Source organism: Aegilops tauschii, chromosome 3 (genome assembly GCF_002575655.3).
Source record: "Aegilops tauschii subsp. strangulata cultivar AL8/78 chromosome 3, Aet v6.0, whole genome shotgun sequence".
NCBI classification, from domain to species: domain Eukaryota; kingdom Viridiplantae; phylum Streptophyta; class Magnoliopsida; order Poales; family Poaceae; genus Aegilops; species Aegilops tauschii.
Window position 1 is genome coordinate 343,465,092 of NC_053037.3, and position 26,026 is coordinate 343,491,117.

The window sequence follows — 26,026 nt, forward strand, 5'->3', positions numbered from 1 at the left end:
TCTTTCGTCTTCGTCTATCGGTAACTTTACTTGAGGCTATATTTTTATTCACCACATGATATGTGTTTTGCTTGGAGCGTCTTGTATGATTTTAGTCTTTGCTTTTTAGTTTGCCACAATCATCCTTGATGTACACACCTTTTGAGAGAGACACGCGTGAATCATGATTTATTAGAATACTCTATGTGCTTCACTTATATCTTTTGAGCTAGGCAAATTTGCTCTAGTGCTTCACTTATATCTTTTTAGAGCACGGCGGTGGTTTTATTTTATAGAAATTGATGAACTCTCGCACTTCACTTATATTATTTTGAGAGTCTTTAAAACAGCATGGTAATTTGCTTTGGTTATAAAATTAGTCCTAATATGATAGGCATCCAAGAGGAATATAATAAAAACTTCCATATAAAGTGTATTGAATACTATGAGAAGTTTGATTCCTTATGATTGTTTTGAGATATGAAGATGGTGTATTAGAGTCATGCTAGTAAGTAGTTGTGAATTTTAGAAATACTTGTGTTAAGGTTTGCGAGTCCCGTAGCATGCACGTATGGTGAACCGTTATGTAACGAAGTTGGAGCATGACATATTTTATTATTATCTTCCTTATGAGTGGCGGTCGGGGACGAGCGATGATCTTTTCATACCAATCTATCCCCCTAGGAGCATGCGCGTACTACTTCTTTTAGAAGACTAATAGATTTTTGCAATAAGTATGTGAGTTCTTTATGACTAATGTTGAGTCCATGGATTATACACACTCTCACATTTCCGTCATTGCTAGCCTCTCTAGTACCATGCAACTTTCGGCGGTACCATACACCCACCTTATACCTTCCTCAAAACAGCCACCATACCTACCTATTATGGCATTTCCATAGCCATTCCGAGATATATTGCCATGCAACTTTCCACCATTTCGTTTATTATGACACGCATGATCATTGTCATATTGCATTGCATGGTCATGTAGTTGACATCGTATTTGTGGCAAGGCCACCATTCATCATTTTTTATACATGTCGCTCTTGATTCATTGCACATCTCGGTACACCGCCGGAGGAATTCGCATAGTCATATTTTGTTCTAGTATCGAGTTGTAATTTTTGAGTTGTAAGTAAATAAAAGTGTGATGGTTTTCATTATTAGAGCATTGTACCATGTGAGGAAAAAAAGAGAAAAGGCCAAATAAAAAAAGAGAAGGCCCAAAAAAATGGGAGAAAAAGAGAGAAGGGGCAATGTTACTATCCTTTTTCCACACTTGTGCTTCAAAGTAGCACCATGATCTTCATGATAGAGAGTCTCCTATGATATCACTTTCATATACTAGTGGGAATTTTCATTATATAACTTGGCTTGTATATTCCAACGATGGGCTTCCTCAATACGCCCTAGGTCTTCATGAGCAAGCAAGTTGGATGCACACCCACTTAGTTTTCTTTTTTTTGAGCTTTCATAAACTATAGCTCTAGTGCATTCGTTGCATGGCAATCCCTACTCACTCACATTCATATGTATTAATGGGCATCTCCATAGAGCGTTGATACACCTAGTTTTTGTGAGACTATCTCCTTTTTGTCTTCACCACAACCATCGTCTATACCACCTATAGTGCTATGTCCATGGCTCACGCTCATGTATTGCGTGAAAGTTGAAAGAGTTTGAGAACGTCAAAAGTATGAAACAATTGCTTGGCTTGTCATCGGGGTTGTGCATGATTTAAATGTTTTGTGTGATGAAGATGGAGCATAGCCAGACAATATGATTTTGTAGGGATAAGCTTTCTTTGGCCATGTTATTTTGAGAAGACATAATTATTTTGTTAGTATGCTTGAAGTATTATTGTTTTTATGTCAATATTAAACTTTTGTTTTGAATCATACGGATATGAACATTCATGCCACAATAAAGAGAATTACATGGATAAATATGTTAGGTAGCATTCCACATAAAAATTCTGTTTTTATCATTTACCTACTCGAGGACGAGGAGGAATTAAGCTTGGGGATGCTTGATACGTCTCCAACGTATCTATACTTTTTGATTGTTCCATGCTATTATATTATCTGTTTTGGATGTTTTATATGCATTAATATGCTATTTTATATGATTTTTGGGACTAACCTATTAACCTAGAGCCCAGTGCCAGTTCCTGTTTTTCCCTTGTTTTAGAGTTTCACAGAAAAGGAATACCAAACGGAGTCCAAGCGGAATGAAACTTTTGCGATGATTTTTCTTGGACCAGAAGACATCCAGAGGGCTTGGAGTACACGTCAGGAAATCCACGAGGCGGCCACAAGGTCGGGAGGCGCGCCCATGGGGTAGGGCGCGCCCCCACCCTTGTGGGCCCCTCGTGACTCCACCGACCTATTTCTTCCGCCTATATATTCTCAAATATCCCAAAATCTTCCAGGAGAGCCACGGAACCACTTTTCCACCGCCGCAACCTTCTGTACCCGCGAGATCCCCTCTAGGGGACTTTTCCGGCGTCCTGTCGGAGGGGGATTCGATCACGGAGGGCTTCTACATCAACACCATTGCCCCTCCGATGAAGCGTGAGTAGTTTACCACAGACCTACGGGTCCATAGCTAGTAGCTAGATGGCTTCTTCTCTCTCTTTGATTCTCAATACCATGTTCTCCTCGATGTTCTTGGAGATCTATTCATGTAATACTCTTTTGCGGTGTGATTGCTGAGATCTGATGAATTGTAGATTTATGATCAGCTTATCTATGAATATTATTTGAATCTCCCCTGAATTCTTATATGCGTGATTTGATATCTGTGCAAGTCTCTTCGAACTATCGATTTGGTTTGGCCAACTAGATTGGTTTTTCTTGCAATGGAGAAGTGCTTAGCTTTGGGTTCAATCTTGTGGTGCTCGATCCTAGTGACAAAAGGGGAACCGACATGTATTGTACTGTTGCCATCGAGGATAACAAGATGGGGTTTTCATCATATTGCTTGAGTTAATCCCGCTACATCATGTCATCTTACTTAATGCGTTACTCTATTCTTACGAACTTAATACTCTAGATGCAGGCAGAAGTCGGTCGATGTGTGGAGTAATAGTAGTAGATGCAGAATCGTTTCGGTCTACTTGACACGGACATGATGCCTATATTCATGATCATTGCCTTAGATATCGTCATATCTTTGCGCTTTTCTATCAATTACTCGGCGGTAATTTGTTCACCCACCATAATATTTTCTATCATGAGAGAAGCCTCTAGTGAAACCTATGGCCCCCGGGTCTACTTTCCATCATATAAGTTTCCGACCTACAATTTTAGTTTCCTATTTACTTTCTTTGCAATCTTTTACTTTCCGTTCCATAAACCAAAAATACCAGAAATATTACTTTACCGTTTTTCCATCTCTATCAGGTCTCACTTTGCAAATAACCGTGAAGGGATTGACAACCCCTTTATCGCGGTGGGTGCAAGTTGGTGTTTGTTTGTGCAGGTATTCGGTGGCTTGCGCGTTGTCTCCTACTGGAAATACTTACTCTACTTTGCTGCGTCACCCTTTCCTCTTCAAGGAAAAAACCAACGCAAGCTTAAGAGGTAGCAGTGAACAAGGGGTTGTCAATCCCTTGACAGTTACGGGCAAGATTAAATTGTATGGTATTTGATAGATAGATCGGACAAAAATACAAAATAAATAAATAAAATAAAAATGAAGCGAGGTATTTTTTGGATTTTAATATATGATAAGGTAGACCCGGGGCCCATAGTTTTCACTAGAGGCTTCTATCGAGAAAATAGCAAACGATGGGTAGACAAATTACTGTTGGGCAATTGATAGAAAAGAAAATAATTATGATGATATCCAAGGAAATGATCATGCATATAAAACATCCAAAACAGATAATATAATAGCATGGAACAATAAAAAATTATAGATACGTTGGAGACGTATCAGCGGGCCCACAGAAAGCGTCACAAGCGAGTGAGCACCGTGTAGGACAACCACCGACTGCATGTGGCTGGTACGTCTCCAACGTATCTATAATTTTTGATTGTTCCATGCTGTTATATTATCAATCTTGGATGTTTTACAATCATTTTATAGCAACTTTATATCATTTTTTGGGACTTACCTATTGACTTAGTGCCCAGTGCCAGTTGTTGTTTTTTGCTTGTTTTTTACTTCAAAGAAAATCAATACCAAACGGAGTCCAAACGCAGTGAAACTTTTTGGAGAATTTTTCTGGGCCAGATGAGACAAGATGGGCCAAAGAAGTGCCAGAGGGGTGCCCCGAGGGGGGCACAACCCACCTGGGCGTGCCTGGGTTGTGCCCACCTCGGTGGCCTCCCGCACCGCCTCTTTGCTCTATAAATACCCCAATATTCCACAAACCCTAGGGGATTCTACGAAACACAATTCCAACCGCCGCAAGTTCCAGAAACCACAGATCCAATCTAGACACCACCACAGAGGGATTCATCATCCTCATTGGTGCCTCACCGATGATCGTGAGTAGTTCATTGTAGACCTACAGGTCCGTAGTTAGTAGCTAGATGGCTTCCTCTCTCTCTTTTTATTCTCAATACAATGGTCTCTTGGAGATCTATTTGATGTAACTCTTTTTGCGGTGTGTTTGTTGGGATCCGATGAACTTTGAGTTTATGATCAGATATATTTTATCCATGAAAGTTATTCGAGTTTTGATCTCTTATATGTATGATTACTTATAGCCTTGTATTTCTTCTTCGAATCTTTGGTTTAGTTAGGCCGACTAGATAGGTTTTTCTTTCCATGGGAAGAGGAGCTTTGTGATGGGTTCGATCTTACGGTGCTCAATCCCAGTGACAGAAGGGGAAATGACACGTATGTATCGTTGCTATTAAGGATAAAAAGATGGGGTCTATTCCTACATGAATAGATCTTGTCTACATCATGTCATTGTTCTTATTGCATTACTCCGTTTCTGAACTTAATACACTAGATGCATGCTGGATAGCGGTCGATGTGTGGAGTAATAGTAGTAGATGTAGGTAGGAGTCGGTCTACTAAACTTGGATGTGATGCCTATATAATGATCATTGCCTGGATATTGTCATAATTATTTGAAGTTCTATTAATTGCCCAACGGTAATTTGTTTACCCGCCGTATGCTATTTTCTCGAGAGAAGCCACTAGTGAAATCTACGGCCCCCAGGTCTCTTCTTTATCATATTTGCCTTCAAGATATATTTTTATTTGCTTTTATTTTCAGATCTATTAATCCAAAAACCCAAAAATACCTTGCTGTAATATTTTGTTATTTATTTTATCTCGCGTTCCCATGAGATCCATTTATCCAATCTACTACAATTTTATCTATCTTTTTACCCAGGAGGGATTGACAACCCCTCTTTTACGTCGGGTTGCAAGTATTTGTTCTTTGTGTGCAGGTACTGTTCACGTAGTGTTGCGTGGTTCTCCTACTGGTTTGATAACCTTGGTCTCATCACCGAGGGAAATACCTATCGTAGTTGTGCTGCATCATCCCTTCCTCTTTGGGGAAATACCGACGTAGTTCAAGCCGCATCAAAAGGAATTTCTGGCGCCATTGCCGGGGAGGATCAAGTCAAGATAGTCTCCCGGCCACATGCCAATTTCTGGCGCCGTTGCCGGGGAGACATCATCAACATCTATCAGGTTCCAAATCACAAATCTCATCTCCTTGCAATTTACATTATTTGTCATTTTCCTCTCGTTTTCATCTCCCCCACTTCACAAATATTTGCCTTTGTTATTCACCTTCTTTTTCGTTTGCCTTTTTCTCATTAGATCTCTTGTTTGCTTGTTTGCCTCTTTACTTGTGTTGCCATGTGCCTCCTATTTGCTTGCATCTTTGCTTGCTAAAAATATATTGATATGGATACTCATTCACTTGCTAATATTTTCAAAAGATCCAATTATGATGAACCAATTGATAGTGAATTGAGTTCACTAGATTATCTTTATGAAGTTTTGCTTGAGATTCATGAATCTGAAAATTGTGATGAAGTGTTGAACGAAGAAATTTATGAAGTGATTCATGATAGCTCTTTGAATGAAAAGCATGATTCTAATGATTTTATTATAAATTCTATTAATGTCAATTGTGTTAGTGATATACAAAACCCCAAGCTTGGGGATGCTTGTTTTGTTATGTCCACTACTTATTGCAATGATCATGATTGGGGTGATAATGATTCTTATGATCTTGAAAATTTATTTAAACCTCATGATGCATATGCTTGCGATAATATTAAAAGTGGGTTCGGAAGAGTGTCAACTCTAGGTAAAAATAATCCCACACATTTGGCGAGTGTTTAATCTTATGATTTTTTTTAAAAGTGGGCTTGGAGAGGTCATTACTTTATTTGATGATAATCCCATTATTTTGGAAGAGTGCCAACTTTGCATGCACGTGGATCGTGTAGAAAATATTTTATGTGATAGTTATATTGTTGAATTTGAATATGATCCTACCTGTAATTATTATGAAAGAGGAAAACATGGTTGTAGAAATTTTCATGTTACTAAATTACCTCTCTTCGTGTTGAGATTGCTATTGTTTCTTTCTCCTTCCTTGCATATGCTAGGTTTTTCTTGTCTTGATAATTTGTTCTCCTATAAAATGCCTATGCATAGGAAGTATGTCTTAAATGTGTTTTTCTCATGCTACTTGATGCTCTCTTTGTGTTTCAATTACTATCTTTCATGGGAGCACCATTGAAATCTATGCATTATGCCTAGCTAGGGGCATAAAACAATAGTGCTTGTTGGGAGGCAATCCAATGAATAAAATATATTTTTGGCTTTTTCTTTCTGTTCTTGAGTGTTTGCACAATTATTCTACTGTTATGATTGTGTCTTTTGTGTTTTAATTAGTGTTTGTGCCAAGCAAAGCCTTTGGGATCATGTTGGGTGATAGTTGATTTGATCTTGTTGAAAAACAGAAACTTCTGCGTCCAGTAAAACAGTTTTCAAAAATGACAGAAGCGCAATAAAATCCTGATTTTTGTACACAGGATTTATATACAAATTGCCCACATTGTCCTAAATTTTCAGAATTTTTGGAGTTATAGAAGTATATGAAGTTTTCAGATTGCTACAGACTGTTCTATTTTTGACAGATTATGTTTTCTTTGCGTTGTGTGCTTATTATAATGAATCTATGGTTTTTATTGGAGGGTGTAAGCCATGGTAAAGTTGGAATACAGTAGATATAATGCAAAAATAAAATATGAATGGGTTTGCAACAATACTTAGAGTAGTGATTTGCTTTGTTATACTAACGGGTCTCACGAAGGTTTTGTTGAGTTTTGTGTGATTGAAGTTTTCAAGTTTTGGGTGAGATCGCGATGGATGAAGGAATAAGGAGTAAGAAGAGCCTAAGCTTGGGGATGCCCATGGCATCCCAAGCTATTATCTAAAAGAGAAGCAAGCAACTAATCTTGGGGATGCCCGAGTGGCATCCCCTCTTTCTTCTAACGACCATCGGTATTTTACTTGGAGCTATATTTTTTTATTCATCACATATCATGAGTTTTGCTTGGAGCGTCTTGTATTATATATATGAGTCTTTGCTTGTTTTGCTTTTATTTTGTGTCATATATCCTTGCTGGACACACCTATTTGAGAGAGCCAAAATTACGCTATGATTTGTTAGAATTGCTCTCTATGCTTCACTTAAATTTTTTGAGCTATGGAATTGCTCTAGTGCTCCATTTATATCTTTTTGAGCACGGTGTGCTTTAGTATTTTTGAAGAAATGCTCTCATGCTTCACTTAGATTTATTTGAGAGTTAGTAAATTTTTTGAAGAAATTCTCTCATGCTTCACTTAAATTCTTTTGAGAGAAGAATTTTTTATGCTCACGTTCTTCACTTAGATTTGTTTGAGCTATCAAAAGCAACATATGAAATTAGTCCCAAAGTGATAAATATTCAATAGGGATATAATAAAAGGTTCCATGAAGATCATTGGACAAAATAAACTTGATTCTTTGTAATAGTTTTGTGATATGATGATATAATATGTGAGCCATGTTGATGAGTAATTACGCTTTAGTAAGAATATTGATGTTAAGGTTTGTGATTCCCTATGCAAGCATGAAAGTCAATAGTTATGCAATGAAATTACATCCTACTTATGGTGCATTATTCGGTGTTAGTTATGCTTAATGCTCGCTTATGAGATTTTTCGTTTCTTGGTTGGATGCTTCTCAATCTTTTGCTGGCCTTCACTTGCACTAAGTATGATTACTATTTGTGCATCCAAATTCCTTAAACCAGTATTGCCATATGAGTCCACTATACCTACCTATATGCGGTATTCTTTTGCCGTTCTAAGCAAATTTGTATGTGCCATCTATAATCTTAAAAATAAATTTCCTTTTTGCATGCTCGTACCGCTTATGAAACGATAGGCGGTGGCTGATATTTTTCCATGCTAGATGTGTTATTCTCAAGATGAGTGTTTATTCACTGGTCATTGCACGAGAGTACGGCAAAGGTATTAGGGATGCCCAGTCCCGAAATAAAAAATGAATTTACTTTATGTTGTCAAATAATAAATTCCTTGGAAAGTGTTGCTATGGACGACACCCGTGGATTCGGTTAGCCGTGGAATGTGAAAGTATGGTGGAAAAGGAATAAACTTTACTTTCTGTTTGGGAACCGCCTATGATATATCTAGCATGGAAAGTATTGGGAACTACTCAATCGTTTTCGTTGACAAGAAAAGCATGCCACCCAAAATGTTTTATCTCTATCTTTTTCGCTTTGAGCTCTGGCACCTCTACAAATCCCTACTTCCCTCTGCAAAGGTCCTTTCTATTTACTTTTTGCAATTTTTATTTTTTACTTGAGTCTCCATCTTCTCTTATAAAGCACCAACTAAGGGGCACTATGATCGTACTTGAGCATTGGGTGTAGCTAATATGCGAGTGTGTTTCATGAATGGATCAATGATCGAGCATAATGGGCTAGGGATAACTTGCTTTAGTGTTAATATTTTGAAAGACATTGTTGCTTGTTGATATGCTTGAGTATTGGAGTCTTCATGTCAAAACTAGACTATTTTTTTGATTCCTTAGAATCTTTTTTGTCTTTCTGGCGGTATCAAACAACCACCTAATATCTTATCCGCCTCTTCAGGAAAATGAATATCTTCGGAATCGCTTTGAATCATATAAAAGTCCAAATGTCCATGCTACAAACAAAAGAATATGTGATGAACATGTTAGGCAGCATTCCACATCAAAAATTATGTTTTTATCATTTACCTACTCGAGGACGAGCAGGAATTAAGCTTGGGGATGCTGATACGTCTCCAATGTATCTATAATTTTTGATTGTTCCATGTTGTTAGATCTGATCATAAACTCAAAGTTCATCGGATCCCAACAAACACACCGCAAAAAGAATTACATCAAATAGATCTCCAAGAGTCCATTGTATTGAGAATCAAAAGAGAGAGAGAAAGCCATCTAGCTACTAACTACGAACCCGTAGGTCTACAATGAACTACTCACGCATCATCGGAGAGGCACCAATGAGGATGATGAACCCCTCCGTGATGGTGTCTAGATTGGGTCTGGTGGTTCTGGAACTTACAGTGCCTGGAATTGATTTTCGTCGACTCCCCTAGGGTTTCTGGAATATTGGGGTATTTATAGAGCAAAGAGGCGGTGCGGGAGGCCACCAAGGTGGGCACAACCCACCTGGGCGCGCCTGGGCCCCCAGGCGTGCCCTGGTGGGTTGTGCTCCCCTTGAACCACCCCTCAGGTACTTTATTGGCCCAACAGGTGTCTTTTGGTCCAGAAAAAAATCCACAAAAAGTTTTGTTGCGTTTGGACTCCGTTTGGTATTGATTTCCTATGATGTAAAAAACAAGCAGAAAACAACAACTGGCTCTGGGCACTATGTCAATAGGTTAGTCCCAAAAAATGATTTAAAATGATTGTAAAATGATTGTAAAACATCCAAGAATGATAATATAACAGCATGGAACAATCAAAAATTATAGATACATTAGAGACGTATCAAGTAGCTTCCACATCACCTCCATGACTCTCCGGACTATTTATGTGTGTTGCTGGTACTGCAACAAGACATCACAAAAGGTGTACCATAGTATGGTCATTGAGGACACACATTCACTTGAGAGATTACCCGTAGTTGACCGACAAGGTCCAACAAGATTCAATGTCATTTATGCGCTGAAATTAACAGTGGTGGCTACTCATCTATCAAATACTCCAAACTTGTTATTGGATCGACACCCGTTTAGGTACAACAGTCGCCTTCTACCTCTCCTTCTTGAAATTAAGATTATTTCTAATTTTGAAGATGTATGTTCGTCTTTCATCCACAAAATGATTCCGACAAGCTTGACCCTGAATCTGCACATAGTGAAGGTCTTGGCACTAGAGTCTATCGGCCCCAACCTGGATCAAGTTGTCAGTTTCCTGAGATGCTTTATGTGCCTGGAGAAGCTATATATCGAGGTGATGTTCCTTTCTTGTTAAATTTTAACCATAAAGGAGTTCAATTTTTGACACCTTTTCCCAAGTTTACAATGACAATGTACTACAATTTCTTAAGGAATTTTGGAGGATTTCATTACATACATGTTTTCCCCCATATTGGTTGCGTGATTCATATGGTTACAATCCATAAGTATTTCTCCTTTGGATTCATCTGTACTAGTTTTCTTAGGGAATTTTTCATCCACTCCAACCTCTTGTGAAGAAGGCTACATTTCTCTAGATTGTAATCAAATGCCCATGTTAATCATGTCAGATCAAAGATGGCACGTTAGTGCATTTTACAAATCCTGCAAACCAAATAGGCATGTAGTAGTGTACAAAACTACATGTAGGCACTAATACGTTTTCTTCTATTGCATATAAGATTAGGCCCGGTGGTGGATAATGTGATACAATATAACAATCACATTGAATGCCTAGATCTGCATCTCTCGGAAATTACTTTGAACTCCTACCGAGGGACCTTACCGGAGACTATATTCGCCAGGTTCTTTGTTGTCAGAGCAAGGGTGCTGAAGGTAATGAGGTTTGCCCTACATTTATTTCGCAAAAATGAATGGTTTGTTGATGAGCACCGGCGGCTGCGGCAGAATGGAAAAGGCTCCGAAAAAGCTGAATTTCATTTTAGAACTTCATATGACAGAGTAATTGGAAGTCATTGTGTCAACCCCATACATGACTTGTCAGTGGCTGATCCCTTTGTAGAAATGATGAGGTTTCGAAACCAGCCTTACAAGTGGTCATATTAGTTTGAACCTCTCTTATATCCATGTTCAGCTGATCAGCGCAGGTGTTTGCAGCTGAATGAGCTGAATTTCATTTCTAATATCAGTTTGAACCTTGTAATCTTCGAATTTGAGCCATATAACTCTGGAATTTGAACCTTGTAATACTTCGGGCTTTTGTGGTACAATCGTTGAAATGGCATCGTATGAGACTCGTATATTGGTAGTACTATTTTGAGCTTAATATGCAATGGACTTAGATTTTATTAACCATTCTTGAATGTATTTCCCTTGTCGATCTCATAGCAAATGATCTGTATTGCTAACTCGACTGCGGTCTTCGACATTATTGCACACAGTTGGTTTCCTCAACCGTTTGCCCTGTAGAGCGCAGAATTAATTATCGCACTCGAGTGTCCATCATCACCCTTCTGTGTAACTTTGACCTCACCACCCACACTACAAAAAAAGACACATCCGTGACATTTTGGGCCGAACGAAATTTTTTCTGTCATACATATGACACTTCTATGACGATAATTGTGACAAAACCCGGTATCATCATAGATGTGGTGGGCTCCTACTTCTATGACAAAAAATCATGACAGAAAATGGGCTTTTCGTCCTGGGCGGGCCGGAGACGCAGCTGCATGACATTCTTTGGGCCGTCCATGACGGAAAAAACCGTGGTAGAAGCGAGGGGGAGGAAAATTTTGGGGAGTTCCCGGTTACAGTGGGAGGTCGGGGGCCGAGCGATGCGCGTTTCTCTCGTACACGTACGCATGTGTGTGCGAGGCGTTGGCTCTAACTGAACCCGAGCGAGGCGTTGGGCTCTTACTGAACCCGAGCGATTGCACTGCAGGCTACGCGTTACTGAACCCGAGCGATCGATCGATGGCTGTTAACTGAACCTGATCGAGCGATTCCTTCGCTACTGCTGCTAACTGAAGCCGATCGATTGGATAAACAGTGAGCGTTGCGGGGGGGGGGGGGGGGTTGGATGAACAGTGAGCGATGGCGTTGCCTCTGGATGAACAGGACCCTGTGGTGTGGAGGGCTGGATGAACAGTAGACGGTGGAGGGGTGCCCGTGGAGGGGTGGTTGAACAGGACCCCGTGGTGTGGAGGGCTGGATGAATAGTAGACGGTGGAGGGGTGCCCGTGGAGGGGTGGTTGAACAGGACCCCGTGGTGTGGAGGGCTGGATGAATAGTAGACAGTGGAGGGGTGGTTGAACAGTAGCCGGTGGAGTAGCGCGCGGTGGAGGCTGGATGAACAGGAGCCCGTGGAGGCTAGAGGAGGTCGACGGTAGCCCGTGGAGGCTGGAGGAGGTCGACGGTGGAGATGAATAGTATCCCGTGGAGTCCCGTTTTGCGGTACGCCACACCCCTCCCGATCAACAGGACCCCTGTTTCGATCGTAGCACTCCAACACAAGTCCGTTTCCTTCGTTTTGCGGTATGCCACACCCCTCCCGATCAACAGGACCCCCGTTTCGACCGTAGGAGGTCCGTTTCCTCCGTTTTGCGGTATGCCAGACCCCTCCCGATGAACAGGATCCCGTTTCGAACGTGGCCGGTCGAACACAAGGACGTTTCCTCCGTTTTGCGGTACGCCAGGCCTCGTTTCCATCGCCTGTTTCGTCCAAGCCCTCCCGATGAACACGACCACGCATTCCGTTCCGACCCAGCCGGTTGGCTGCCACGCGTTCCGTTGCCTCCCCATGAACACGACGCATTCCGTTGCCTCCCCATGAATACGACGACGATGCTGTTTCTCCGTTCAGACCCAGCCATGTACACGAGCCTTGGCCGTACGTATGCGCGAGTAGGCGTTCGAGACCCTGCCCGTATGTACGTACGTGGTTGTATTTTCTTTCTTGCACCCTGGCCGCTGTACGTACGTGTACATGCTATGTGCATGCCTCTACTACGACAGGTACACGCCTCTACTACGACACGTGTGCGCCTCTACATCGACCAGTATATATGTACGCACATGTTCGCGACCAGAATGACAACGCTACGTACGCTTCGACCAGGTGGGTCCCGACTGTCAGGCACTTCCTTGCGTGTGAAGATGTAGCTGGTGGGTCCCAGCAGTCAGGGGGCGAATCGTTTTTTTTGCCCGGACGCACTTCCTTGCGTGCGAAGGTGTAGCTGCTGGGTCCCAGCAGTCAGGGGGGGAATCGTTTTTTTTCCCGGACGCACTTCCTTGCGTGCGAAGATGTAGCTGGTGGGTCCCAGCAATCAGGGGGGCGAATCGTTTTTTTTTCGGACGCACTTCCTTGCGTGCGAAGATGTAGCTGGTGGGTCCCAGCAGTCAGGGGGAAACATTTTTTTCACGAAATACGGTGGCCCGTCCGGTGGGTCCCCGCTGTCAGATGGAGGAATAATTATTTTGCGCGTAATAAGGAGGCACTTCCTTGCTGCGGCCATGGACCCAGCTGTCAGCCTCTCCACGTACAGTCCACGTCCGATGAAAGCCATTCCTTGACCACGTTGACCACGCCGCGCCGAGAGCACCAGGGCGGTGGACGACGGCGAGGCCTAGGAAGGGGACGACACGGAGCCGGGGAAGACGCGGCAGTGGATGCCCACGTGTAGAGGAGTATGAGGGTTCACTCGTTCGGCTGCGGTGTGGGGTTGCCGTCGCCGCAGAATAACAGGGGGTGTGGGTGCGTAGAGGGATGCCCTGGCCAGCGGTGGGAGTAGTAGGGGGCGGTGAGGCCTCCGCGGCATCACAGCCGGCCACGGGCGGCAAGAGCAGGCGGCACGACCGGCGCTGCTTTGGGCGGCTGGAGCAAGAAGACCAGAGGTTGAAGAAGCACCACAGCCGTTGGATGGACATCGTACGGTCAGTGGAGCTAGAATCGTTCATATATTGACTAAAGTTGACAAAGGCCTCCGTCCCAGTCAACTTAGTAGGCCCACAAGTCAGCCTCCCACCAAGCTAGCAGGGGGTATTCATTTTTTGTGTGCGTAATAAGGAGGCACTTTCGGTGGGTCCGAGCTAATAGCGGGGGGAACGTTTTTTTCGCGAAATATGGTGGCCCGTCCTGTGGGTCCCAACAGTCAGGGGAAACGTTTTTTCGCGAAATACTGGTGGCCCGTCCGGTGGGTCCCTGCTGTCAGGTGGAGGAATAATTATTTTCTGCGTAATAAGGAGGCACTTCCGTGCGGCTGCCGTGGACCCAGCTGTCAGCCTCACCACGTACAGTACTCTTCCGATGGAAGTCGGTCGTTGACCACATTGACCATGCCGCGCCGAGAGCACCACGGCGGTGGACGACGGCGAGGCCTAGGAAGGGGACGACGCGGAGCCGGGGAAGACGCGGCAGTGGAAGCCCGCGCGGAGAGGAGTACGAAGGTTCACCGGTTCGGCTGCGGTGTGAGGCTGTCATCGCCCAGAATAACAGGGGGTGTGGGTGAGTAGAGGGATGCCCTGGCCAGCGGTGGGAGTAGTAGGGGGCGCTGAGGCCTGTGCGGCAGCACAGCCGGCCACGGGAGGCGGGAGTAGGCGGTCCCGCCGGCGCTGCTTTGGCGGCTGGAGCAAGAAGATCAGAGATTGAAGAAACACGACGGCCGTTGGATTGACATCCAACTGTTACGTCTGCTAGAATTGTTTGTTGACGTATATAATAACTAAAAAAATCTTGCATACGCGTCAACTAAACAGGCCCACAAGTCAGACTACTCCCTCTTTTTTTTAATAATTTATATATAGCTCATGGCAACTTCTTATGCAATTTATTGCAGTCATTTTTTTGGTTGGCCAGGGCCAATTTCGCATATTTCTGTGGGTTCCAAACTATTTTTAATACCGAAATGTCGAGCCAGATTTAAAGTACTTTGAAGATATATTTAAATTAGGTTAATTCCCAGTGAAATAGGAATCTGAAAATGTGAAAAAATTCAGAAATTATAAAGTAATTGCCAATTTGTCATCTGTTTTTATATTTACAACCCATTTCATATTACTTTCAAGATTTGCAGGCGTCTTGAAAGAGTTGCAGCCCATCAGGGCGTAGAAAAATAAGTAGGCCTGGATTGGGTATTCTTCAGAAAAAATAAACTGGGCTCATTTTCACAAAGAAAAAATAGCTGGGCTGGTCACATGGTGAACATAAAATATAAGCCTGGGCTAGACGGGCCACAGCCCAGTTCAAACCCTGCTCCGTCTCAACAATACCAAACAAAAAAAATACTGCTCGAGTAGCTACGTCCCAGGTGTCAGCCGATCTTGTGCTGTTCTCTTGTCTATTGACTATATATGCTCACAAAGTCGTGGGTCCCAGATGTCAGGAAAACACTAGGAGGAAGCATTTTATTTTTCCATACGCTGACGTGGTGGGCCCCTACTGTCATCCTCTCCACGTACTTCTGCCGATTCCTGTTGTTTGTTGACCATGTTGACAACGCGAGAGGGCGGCGCCGCGGCGAGCGCACCAAAGCGTGCGGAGGATGTCAGCGTTAACGATTTAGGAGACGGTGGGGCGGCGATGCGTGCATTGAGGCGCAGCCAGCCGTGGGAGGCGGAAGCAGGCGGCCCCGCCGGCGCTGGTTTGGTTTTGGCGGCTGGAGGAAGACAGGACTGAAGAAACACGACAGACTGTAAAAGCAGCAGGAGTACTTAACAACCTTAACTGAAACCAGCAGGGGCACTTAACAACCAAAGCTGAAAGCAACGTGGTCAATAAACAGGATATTCGCTTTAGAGCCATGGAAAAACATGAACATAATCTTCTGTCCTATTCTCCAAGATAGACGGGCCTTCATTATTTGAGACCACCCATGAATAAGTATCTTTTCACCTCCAAGGGGAATTGAGTAGGTCGACATAAACATCATGTTGTGACCAAGCGCAAGTCTGACCCGACCATGGTCAGGCATCTGTATAGGAACAATAGAACTCGGCAGTTCCTGTTTCAAGAAGATCACAGCTGTAAAACTGTGTATAAGCAATAGTTTATGAACAACATATATAATAGAAAATAGCTCGTACCATAAGTTTCTCGACACAGTTGGACCTGTTCAACCAGTGCAGCAGTGGCACACATATCCCACGTGGCCTTCCACCATTGAAACGCCCCACAAGGACCTCAAGACGATCAATAAAGTGTAGGAACTTGTGGATGTCGATCCAGTCAACTTCAGTGCCATTAGTAACAGCCGAGTTATTACAGAGTAACAAACGAGCAGACTGCTTAATTCTGAAAAAACCTACACGTGCCACCAATTATAAGAAAATATTAGTTAGAAGTAGCATCTTCATGAGAGATTCGTTGCTACTTCTAAAGTTAAATTGTGATTAGTTAGACAGAATAGGTGGATTAAGAAGTAATCGAGGCAACAAGCAAGAACCAGATACAAAACTAACATGGATGAACAATTGGAATGAGGTCAGGGTGGAAGATCGCAGTGAAGATGAGACCAGGTTCTGCTATTTCCGTAAACATTCGTGTGCCAACTTTCAGTCCGTAACACTTGAGAAAGTTTATCCAAGTTCGGCCATAAAAAAAGCAGCGATCTTCTTGGTTCATGAACCCAACTCGGAACTTATATCCATGGCTTGTCTTCACTGTGACCATTAAACTAGTGTATTCAGTTATGGCAAGGCCGAGCATCTTGAGTACATGTGTTCTGGCAGAGCAAATAATACACTGCAGGAAAAATAATATGAGAACACAGCATGTTCAAAAAAAACCCACCCTCCCGGATAGAAAAGAGGATTCTAGGAACATACTGTGCGCATTTCAAAATGCTGTGTTAGGATGAGAAGGAACAAGTGTGGCGTCTCGCCGAGGGCGCAGAAACCTGTAGGGTACTCGCACTTTGGGCACTGCAAATGAAACACACTAGATTCAGTAGGAAGAAAAATGCATCAGCGGCGGCGGCTGCCATCCTAGGATTAGCTGCGACCAAGGGACTTGGATTTATCGGGGATGGATGAAGAATTCGTATCTGGTTCTCCATGAGAAAACCCTATGCAATCGCCAAGAGGGGGTTTTCTCTGAACAAGCAGACGAGGGAGAAGGGGATTCAGGCCCAGTGAAATATTGCCGCTTCATCCATCCAGCTTACTGCTAAAGCTGGAAAGGGGGGGTTGTGATTTGATGGCTCATTGGGCATTACTGCGGCTCTACGGCCGGGGTGTGTTTACCGTGAAGTTGTGCACTCTAATTTGTGCATATGGCACGTGGACCCCGTTGCCGGTTGCCCCACAGATCAGCGAAAGGAAGTAGAAAGACAGGAGTAACTAGTTACACATAAATATATTTTTTGACAGAGAGATACTCCCTCTGTAAAGAAATATACAAATCTTTTATATCACAGGCTCACCTTGCCGAGAAGTATACTCCCTCTGCAACGCACGGGCATTATGGGGGTTCAGATTTTTTTATGGGGGTTCAGCTGAGAATATAATACTCAGATAGGCTCACGGTTATGGACTTTGGGCCGCAGGCTGACCCTGCATGTTTGGGAGCCCATGTGTTCTACCTCAGCGCTTTTCATATTGCAAGCGATCAGTACGGCGCTGGTTTTAGATGCCGTCGCAAGGCGAATACACAAAATTGAATAAAGCACGGCAGCTGTTGGAATGAAATCGAACGACACTTCCTAACCAGCAATCAGAGTTGCAATTCTATCAATGATATACCATGTGCTAAATAATACTGTCGTACTACTTATACACACAGGACACTTGTTTCACCATGCCAGATTATTACATCAAAATCTCTTGGAGGATAGATCAGCTCGGCAGTTGCGTGCTGCTACTGAAGAATTTCAAAGTTGATTTGGACCAGCTCTCCTTGCCGAGAAAGTTCGATTTTGACATCATCCCCTACCGCAAGATATGATTTAGATTTGAACCTTGACCATCCTTTAGCATCAATCATCATGCGACCATCCTTTGTAGGTATATTGAGCAGGTTCATTCACACCAAGGCTGCGCATGGTAAGAGAAACTTGGCCGCGGTCGCCCAGATTATTGAACGACTCCCTCGTTGCTCTAGGAATTCTCTGTTTGCAAACAAGAAGACATACCCAAACAGTTAGATCAACACAGTGAATCATGTGAAACAACATGGAAAGAAAAAAGAACGAAGCACTTGGGCGGCCAATGCTTACCAAGAAGGTGGACATGTCGGTTTTTGTAAGGACTTTGGTATATGAGTGCGAACTGCAGCCCAGACTGTTGCCGGTGCAACTGCACGGGCCGGCGCAGATGCAAGTGCAAGTGTTGGTGCAGGTGCCGAAGCCGTTGCTGCTGCCGGAGATGGTGCTCCTTGTATAGCTAGTGCCGGTGTCGGAGCAGGTGCCGGTGTCGATGCCCGATCCTCCGGTAGATCAGACTGATCCGCTGACGCGGTCGGTGCCCAATCCTCAGCTGGATCAGACTGAGCTGATGCCGCTGTCAGTGCTAGAGCAACTGCCGGTGCTCGATCTGTGCGAGACAACGGCGATCGTGTCTGGTCTGCTATGATCAGCTTTCTAACTTGACTAGGATCCGTGACCGTGATCCAGTTTTTTTCTTCATTTCTTTTAAACGCGAGAAGGACTAATTGTGGCGTTTTTGTTAAACCAAACTGCAGTTCATCATAGGGATTTAGCTTGTACTCAGACAACAGACTGATCCAATTTTTTCCAGTAATATAAGTGATGGACAGTGCCTTCGTTACTGACACGACATAAGAAGTGAAACCTGCAAAAATAGCCATCGTAGAGCAAACCAAACGGTTTATTCTGTGATGAATGTCGCATGGCAAAACCTGCATCGTAAAATTGCAGGAAAAGAAAGAAAACATGACATTAAATCAATACGATTTAGACAGTAAATCAATAAGATTTACTTGATGTGACACGAGTGAATCCTTACCAGGAAATCACTATGTTGAAGTACTAAACAGAAGATTGATCGTCCAACTACGCGTGGCATGCAGGGGCCCCGCCTACTCCCACAAGCAGGACAGTCCAAAGGTCGTGACAAATCGTATGGACCGAACATCCATGGGACTGGAAATCCTGGTGGGTGCGATAAACCCTGCAATGCATACAGATATTGGAGTGTAACCATAATTGATAAACCGTCCTCACAAAAAATATGATCTGGATACTTCAAAATATACAGACTGAATTGAGTGGACAGACATTAACATAGACCGTTCACACACCAAAAGCGGCAGTACTAATAAACAATACAGGGTTCACAAACACAAATCAAGTACTGAACAATAGTACTTACTACAGATAAGCAAAGTTGCACTAACTAAACTCTGCAGACTATTTCTTGCCACCGACCTATGGGATGAACCCCGCATAACTGACTAGGCCATGGACTTCGTGTGAGATGTCTACATACACCATCACCATCTTGTCAACCTTGGAGAACCTAACAGAGTGGTCTTTCCACTCATAAACATGATGATGAAGACAGGCCGCATCAGATTTGTTGGGAAGCTTTACAAGAACCACACCCTTCGTAATCGAAGGCACAACCAGGAAATTGTTGTGGTCAAGTACAGCCTCGAGAACACGCCTGACAACAATGCTACAGGAAAACACTAGTTCAGGACACGTGGCGACAAGGACACAACAGCTGGATAGTTCAGCAGTAGAACTCATCATCAGGTCTTCCAGTTCACACGGCATGACTTTGAGAACTTCATCTCCACCGCGGACCTGGTTCTAATTCAAGCAGAAACCATATTTTATTACTACCTCCGTTCAGAAATATAAGATGATTTTCGATATTATACTCCATATATGACTACATATACGCAGAGAAATGAGTGAACAAAGACACTAGAACATGTCTTCAAAGGCATGAGAGCAGAGGGGTTACATGCAATATCCATAACACAAGTTACTGAGGCAAATATACCCTCTTAAAAGGTAGCATTGATGTTCATAAAGTACTCCCTCCGTCCCAAAATTCTTGTCTTAGATTTGTCTAGATACGGATGTATCAAGTCACATTTTAGTATTAGATACATCCGTATCTAGACAAATCTAAGACAAGAAATTTGGGACAGAGGGAGTAGTTGAAAGTAATCTATAAGAAATCAGTGTCAACCTCTCGCATGTTTTGGTCAAAAGAGGAATTTAGAACCGTCATTTGGCACACTAAAATCACATGCAAGATCACCCAGAAAGTTGTACTACCAGTACTAGTACTGCGTGTTAGATGAAAAAACACGATCAAGGTCGAGAAAAAGATCGTCAACAAGAGACATTACCTGAACTTGCTTAATGAGGGATCCCGGAGAGGGGGGCTTGGACAGGGCGATGGCTTTGAGCTTGTCTGCGGTAGTCTCGGCGGGCTGCTTGCGCTTCTTCGTACCATGAGCCTCGACGGTTTTGGCCAGAGCCATAGACATCACGTCGGCCGGTGCTCCAGCGTCCATCCAACAGAGGAAGCTGAGAGAGAAGAGTGAAAGGAGGAACGAGATGAGGGAGAAGCGAAGCGAGTGGGGGTTTTCTTCAAGAGAGGAAGCTGAGAGAGAAGAGTGAAATGATGGTTGCTTCGTCCGTCCAACTTACTGCTGGAAAGGAGGGGGTTTTGTGATTTGATGGCTCATTGGGCATTACTGCGGCGGTTCGATCGGGGTAGTCTACCGTCACTCTACTACGGAGTAATTTAGTGCATGGCTGGTGGACCCAGGTGCTGGCTGTCCCACACGTTGGCGAAAGTGAGTAATTTAGTGCATGGCTGGAGGAGGATCCGCACGGTAGAGCGTGTCCACTGTTTTTTTGAAGAAAAAATGATTACATCAAGCATTTCCACTCTTACGACGGAGGAGTGCAAAACACGGCAGCCACTTGAACACACACAGTGCTCCTACTACTAGGCATGTGCAGTGGTTCATACGTCAGTACTACACAATCTTGTTGCTAGTGTAGTAAGATATGAGGATAACAAATGATGTTGAGCGCATGTCAACTACTCCTATATGTAACATAGTACCGCTTTTTCGACTGTCCGGTCGAGAATGAACGGTGAGATCAATGTTAACAGAACTAGGTCCACAGCGCACGGAGAGTACGGTGCTATAGTACTCCACGAAACATGAACCATATGAAGCACGAATAGTGTTAGGCAGGGTGTATGAAGGGTGCACGGGATGGGAGCAAAAGTTCCCTTCTCGACCCACTTTTGGGTGTTTGGCAGAGTGCATGAAGGGTGCATGAGTCCACACTAGTAGGTTGACAAAAATACACGAAGAGGAAACAACTATATTGAGATGAGAATGCAACCAAACACACCCACACGCTTTGTGCTACAGTGACTGATCTGCACCGTCTGAGTTTGATCCAACGGTCATGTTGCGCCGAGACATGGACATGCCCATGCAGAGGGCGCCTAAACACCACCGAAGTCCCTCTGCTTCTCGAGGCGCACGATGTTGGTGATGCAGGGTGCAACCGCCCGCAGAGCCCGCTCCCGGTCGACGGGAGCTAGCTCGTCAAAGACGGTGTCCAATGGCACGAATGGATTCCGGTGACGGAGCCCTGAAAGGATTCGCCCGGCAACGGCGACGGCAGCCCGCAACCCCTCCTTGTCCAGCTCAGCCCCCACCATCGCGCGGAGACGGCTTAGCTCCTCGGAGATATAGGTGAAGAAGGAGACCAGGTCAAGAAGCCGCAGCTTGTTGAAGTCGACCGGGTGGTCGAACGGGTTTAGCCCGACGGCCGGCATCGTCGCGCTGGCACGACGGTAGGCATCGTGCAGCCGCAACACGTGCGTGGCAACTTGGTTCACCAACTGGCTGAGGCGATCCTGGACCTCGTCACGATCGGCCTGCTCGCGCTCCAGCCAGCTCCCCTAACGGCCTATCGTATCTCCCGCTTTCTGTAGCAACGCCGCCGACGCCTCGAGCATCTTTGTGGTGGACGCCTGCCGCTTTTGAAGCTCCGTGATCTCCCGCACATAACGGAGGAGCATGGCACTCCTCTCCTCCTTGAGCTCACGGAGCTCCACGTCCTCGGCCCTGAGCTCCGCATCCTTGGCATGGAGCTCCTGTGTCAGGCGCCTCACCTTGGAATCCGTGATCTGCTGCGTCGCCATGGCACTAGGTAGAAGCAATGGGGAGAGGAAGCAAAGGGGGCGAAACGGCTGAAAGGCAATGCAATCTACGGGAAGGCGGAGGGAGCGGGGAATCTTTTGGTTTTCACCACGATAAAACACCAGTCGATGACTTCTCACATCAGGGAGCAGTGGGTTTTTACAGGCGGAGTCATCGTGACTAATTGCTGTCGCGCCTGCTCCCGTCAATCAAAAAATTAAAAATCCTACCGCGCCTGCTCCCGTCAATCAAAAAATTAAAAATCCTGCCGCACCCAAACACCAGAGCAACGCCGCGGTGGATATTAAATTTACCTGCCGGCAAGTAGATAAAAAAGGGGTGAAAAAACAAATGTGGCGGCGGCCTAGCTAATCGGTCGAACTAGCCCAACTAGCTAGCCACCGTGCTTCACTGATGTACTCGGCGGGAAAGGTGGTCTTTCATGATTTGACAACTCATTTACTTGCTTCGGCGCTACGACCGAGGAGGACCCAGAAAGCGCGTGGTAGGGCGTCCCACGTCAGGAAGAATATATGCGTGCACCACCCGGGAGGACCCCGAAACCGCGCGGTAGGGTGTGCGATGTCTCGGCACGGATGAAAAATGTGTGTGTAAAAATATACTGTATCAGACGTAGTACCTATGGTTCGACCTCGGGACCCAGCCAGTCGGTCGAAAACACCCCACTAGCCACACAGCTTCATCATGCAAACGTGGCACGGAGGATAGATGTGGTTAGCTCCGTCTCGACCAGCCACAACGTCTCTTGTTCTAGGCGATTCTTCTATTTTCCAAGCTTTTTTTTAGTTGTAATAACACCACGGCAAGCTAGCGCCGCTCTTCGTGTGTGCCCGTGCAAAGGTTAGACGATGGAGAGAAGAGAGATTGAGATCGCAGACCTGGGACCCACCAGTAAGTGAGACAACGGTCATGCACGTGTTGACGAGGCACTCCCTCTACTCTACTCAACGCAAGTACTGTATAAAATCAAGTTATGGGACAAAGCCAACAACCGTTCGTTTTTTCAGGCTATCGACTTACGCTTTGTAGTCCAGGTTGCCAGTTCAAATCTCGTCTTTCAGATTTGTTAGTTTTAGGTCCAAATTTGATTAATGACAAGTGGGACCCCCGTGTGTTGTGACGATATTTCAGTGTAGGATGGTTTTTTTGAACAAACACTTTGCGCGGTTAGACAAGTAATGGCACGAGTTACACGTATTTTGCAAGTTTACGAACAAAAATGACAGCGGCATAGAATATCACATCCACGCCGCAGCTTAGATACTATGGTGATACGAGTTTTTACACCGTTGGAAGTGAGATCCAATGGCTTGGGAGTAGTCTTTGTAATTATGCGCAATTTCCAAACTCTCCAAAGGTTTTTTTTGCAAATAAAACATTCAGGCCTCATGTGTGCCGCTGCATCTTCGATCCAACGGCTCCCCGGTGCTCATATTAGGTGCTCCCCGTAGCATAATTACCCGCTACGGTGATATGAGCATCTAGGTCGTATGATCAGTGATCAGATGGCACATGCGTAGTACTTGTACTTTCTGCGCATTTCCCAAACTCTATCAGCCGTATATTGCAAAAACATTCAAACCTCCTACTGTGGGCCGTTAGATCTCAGTGAACTCGTATCACCATAGAATCTACGGTGCGGGAGCACCTCATACTCTCCCGTGCGAGAAAAACATAAGGTGCTATCGCAGCTTGGATGCTACGGTGATACGAGCTTGGAGGTCGTTTGATCTGAGATCCAATGGCATCTGAGTAGTCTTTGTGCTTGTAAGCAGTGGCCGAACTCTTTTGGGGCTTTTCTGCAAAAAACCATTCAAACCATCGAGGAGGTGTTGGGTCACAAATCCAACGCCTCCGAAGAGCTTGTATCACCAAAGCATCAAAGGTGTGGTAGCACATGATATTCTTACATACAGGAGAATATGATGTCCTCCTTCATCTTAGATGCTACGGTGATATGAGCTTCGAGGTCATTGGATATGGGATCAAAGGGCATCTAAGTAGTTTTTGTACAAATTGTGTGCAATTCTCAAACTCATCAAGGTTTCCTGCAAAAATATTAAGACACATCATGTGAGCTGCTATATCTCAGATCTACAAGCTCCAAGCAACTCGTATCGGCATATAGCATCTAAGGTATGGGGGCACATGATATTCTCCTGGGGAGGAGGTGTGGGGGTGCACAACCAATCGGTGGTTGGGAGGGTGGGGACAAATATAATCTAAACAACCCTAAACAGAGCTCCACAATTTTATCTAAGGTCGAGGGGTTGATCCCCGACAATCATAGCTCCGCCTAAACACAACATTTGCATGTACTGTAGTACTAGACTTAATATTCATGTTTCAGTTTCATGTTCATTTTAAATATTGAACTGAGGACCATGGATGTCTTACATTTTACTCCCTTCATTCCTAAATATTAGTCTTTTTAGAGGCTTCAAATGGACTGGCACATACGGATGTATATAGACATATTTTAGAGTCTAGATTCACTCATTTTGCTCCGTATGTAGTCACTTGTTGAACTCTCTAAAAGACTAATATTTAGGAATAGAAGGAGTATTTTTGAATTCGTGTCATACATGCATGGTTTGGAAAAATAGATGCACTATACTTATTGGATTGTTGTTGTGTTCGTGCGTGTGTGTCTCTGTGTGTGTGTGTGTGTGTGGTCATATGCTTGATACATACAAAGTTTTCTCACCTCCACATTGTTCATCTTTTAAATTTGAATTTGCATTGGAAAACTTACTAGGGATACCATGAAATGTGAAATCCATGTTGAGATCACTATATCACAAACTCACTCTAATTCAACAACTCGTCATAAATCAATTACCACGTTGAGATTAGTATTTGCAAGGAAAATACGGGTATTGTAATACACATAGATTCGTTCGGCAATTTAAAAGGTTCCTTTCGTATTCTCGAATGGTAGGACCCAACGGCGTACCAGCCAGACCTTGGCTCGTGTTGATCCTAAAAAAAACCGGGCTCGTGTCCTTCGGTGGCGTGCGTGGTACGCACATTAGGCAACCCCAACCAGTCGAGCCTCGGCGTTTCAAGTCGAAATATCTGGCGGCCAGAATTCTAGCCCTAGGAAATTCCCCTCATGTCCCCGGTCCATAATGACTACCGATGAACAACGAAGGGATGCTTTAGTAACTAGACAACGTTACCTACCGTGCCGAGCACGGTTCAATTCCCTCGGTCGCCGCTCGTCAAGGTCACCCGTCAACTGCATTGCCTAGTACTACTACTACACCAGGATGAGCACAGAATTGAGCCCGTTTGTTCATGCCTAGTACTTGAGTTAATATATCAGGCAATGCACTGGTACAGAGGGATTATCCTTTTACTCTGCATATATAACTTGTCTGAAGTCTAACTAAGCAAAATGTTTGACCAAATCCTTTCTTAAGAAATACAACAGGATAGATGTACGGCTTGAAAATTTATTGCATGATGCAGGTTATGATATTGTTTCGAATCCTGGATCTTAAATTTCAGAAAATCCAAAAGTGAGCATAAATTCTTGAAACTAAGCATGGTCACGTGATATGGCACAAATATTACTTCATAAGTTTTTTCTTCAATTTGAGACAAGCTGCTTATCACAAGTTGCACACATGAAGAGCCAAGGTATTTTGGAACAAAGACCTGTCACGTTAAGGCGAACGC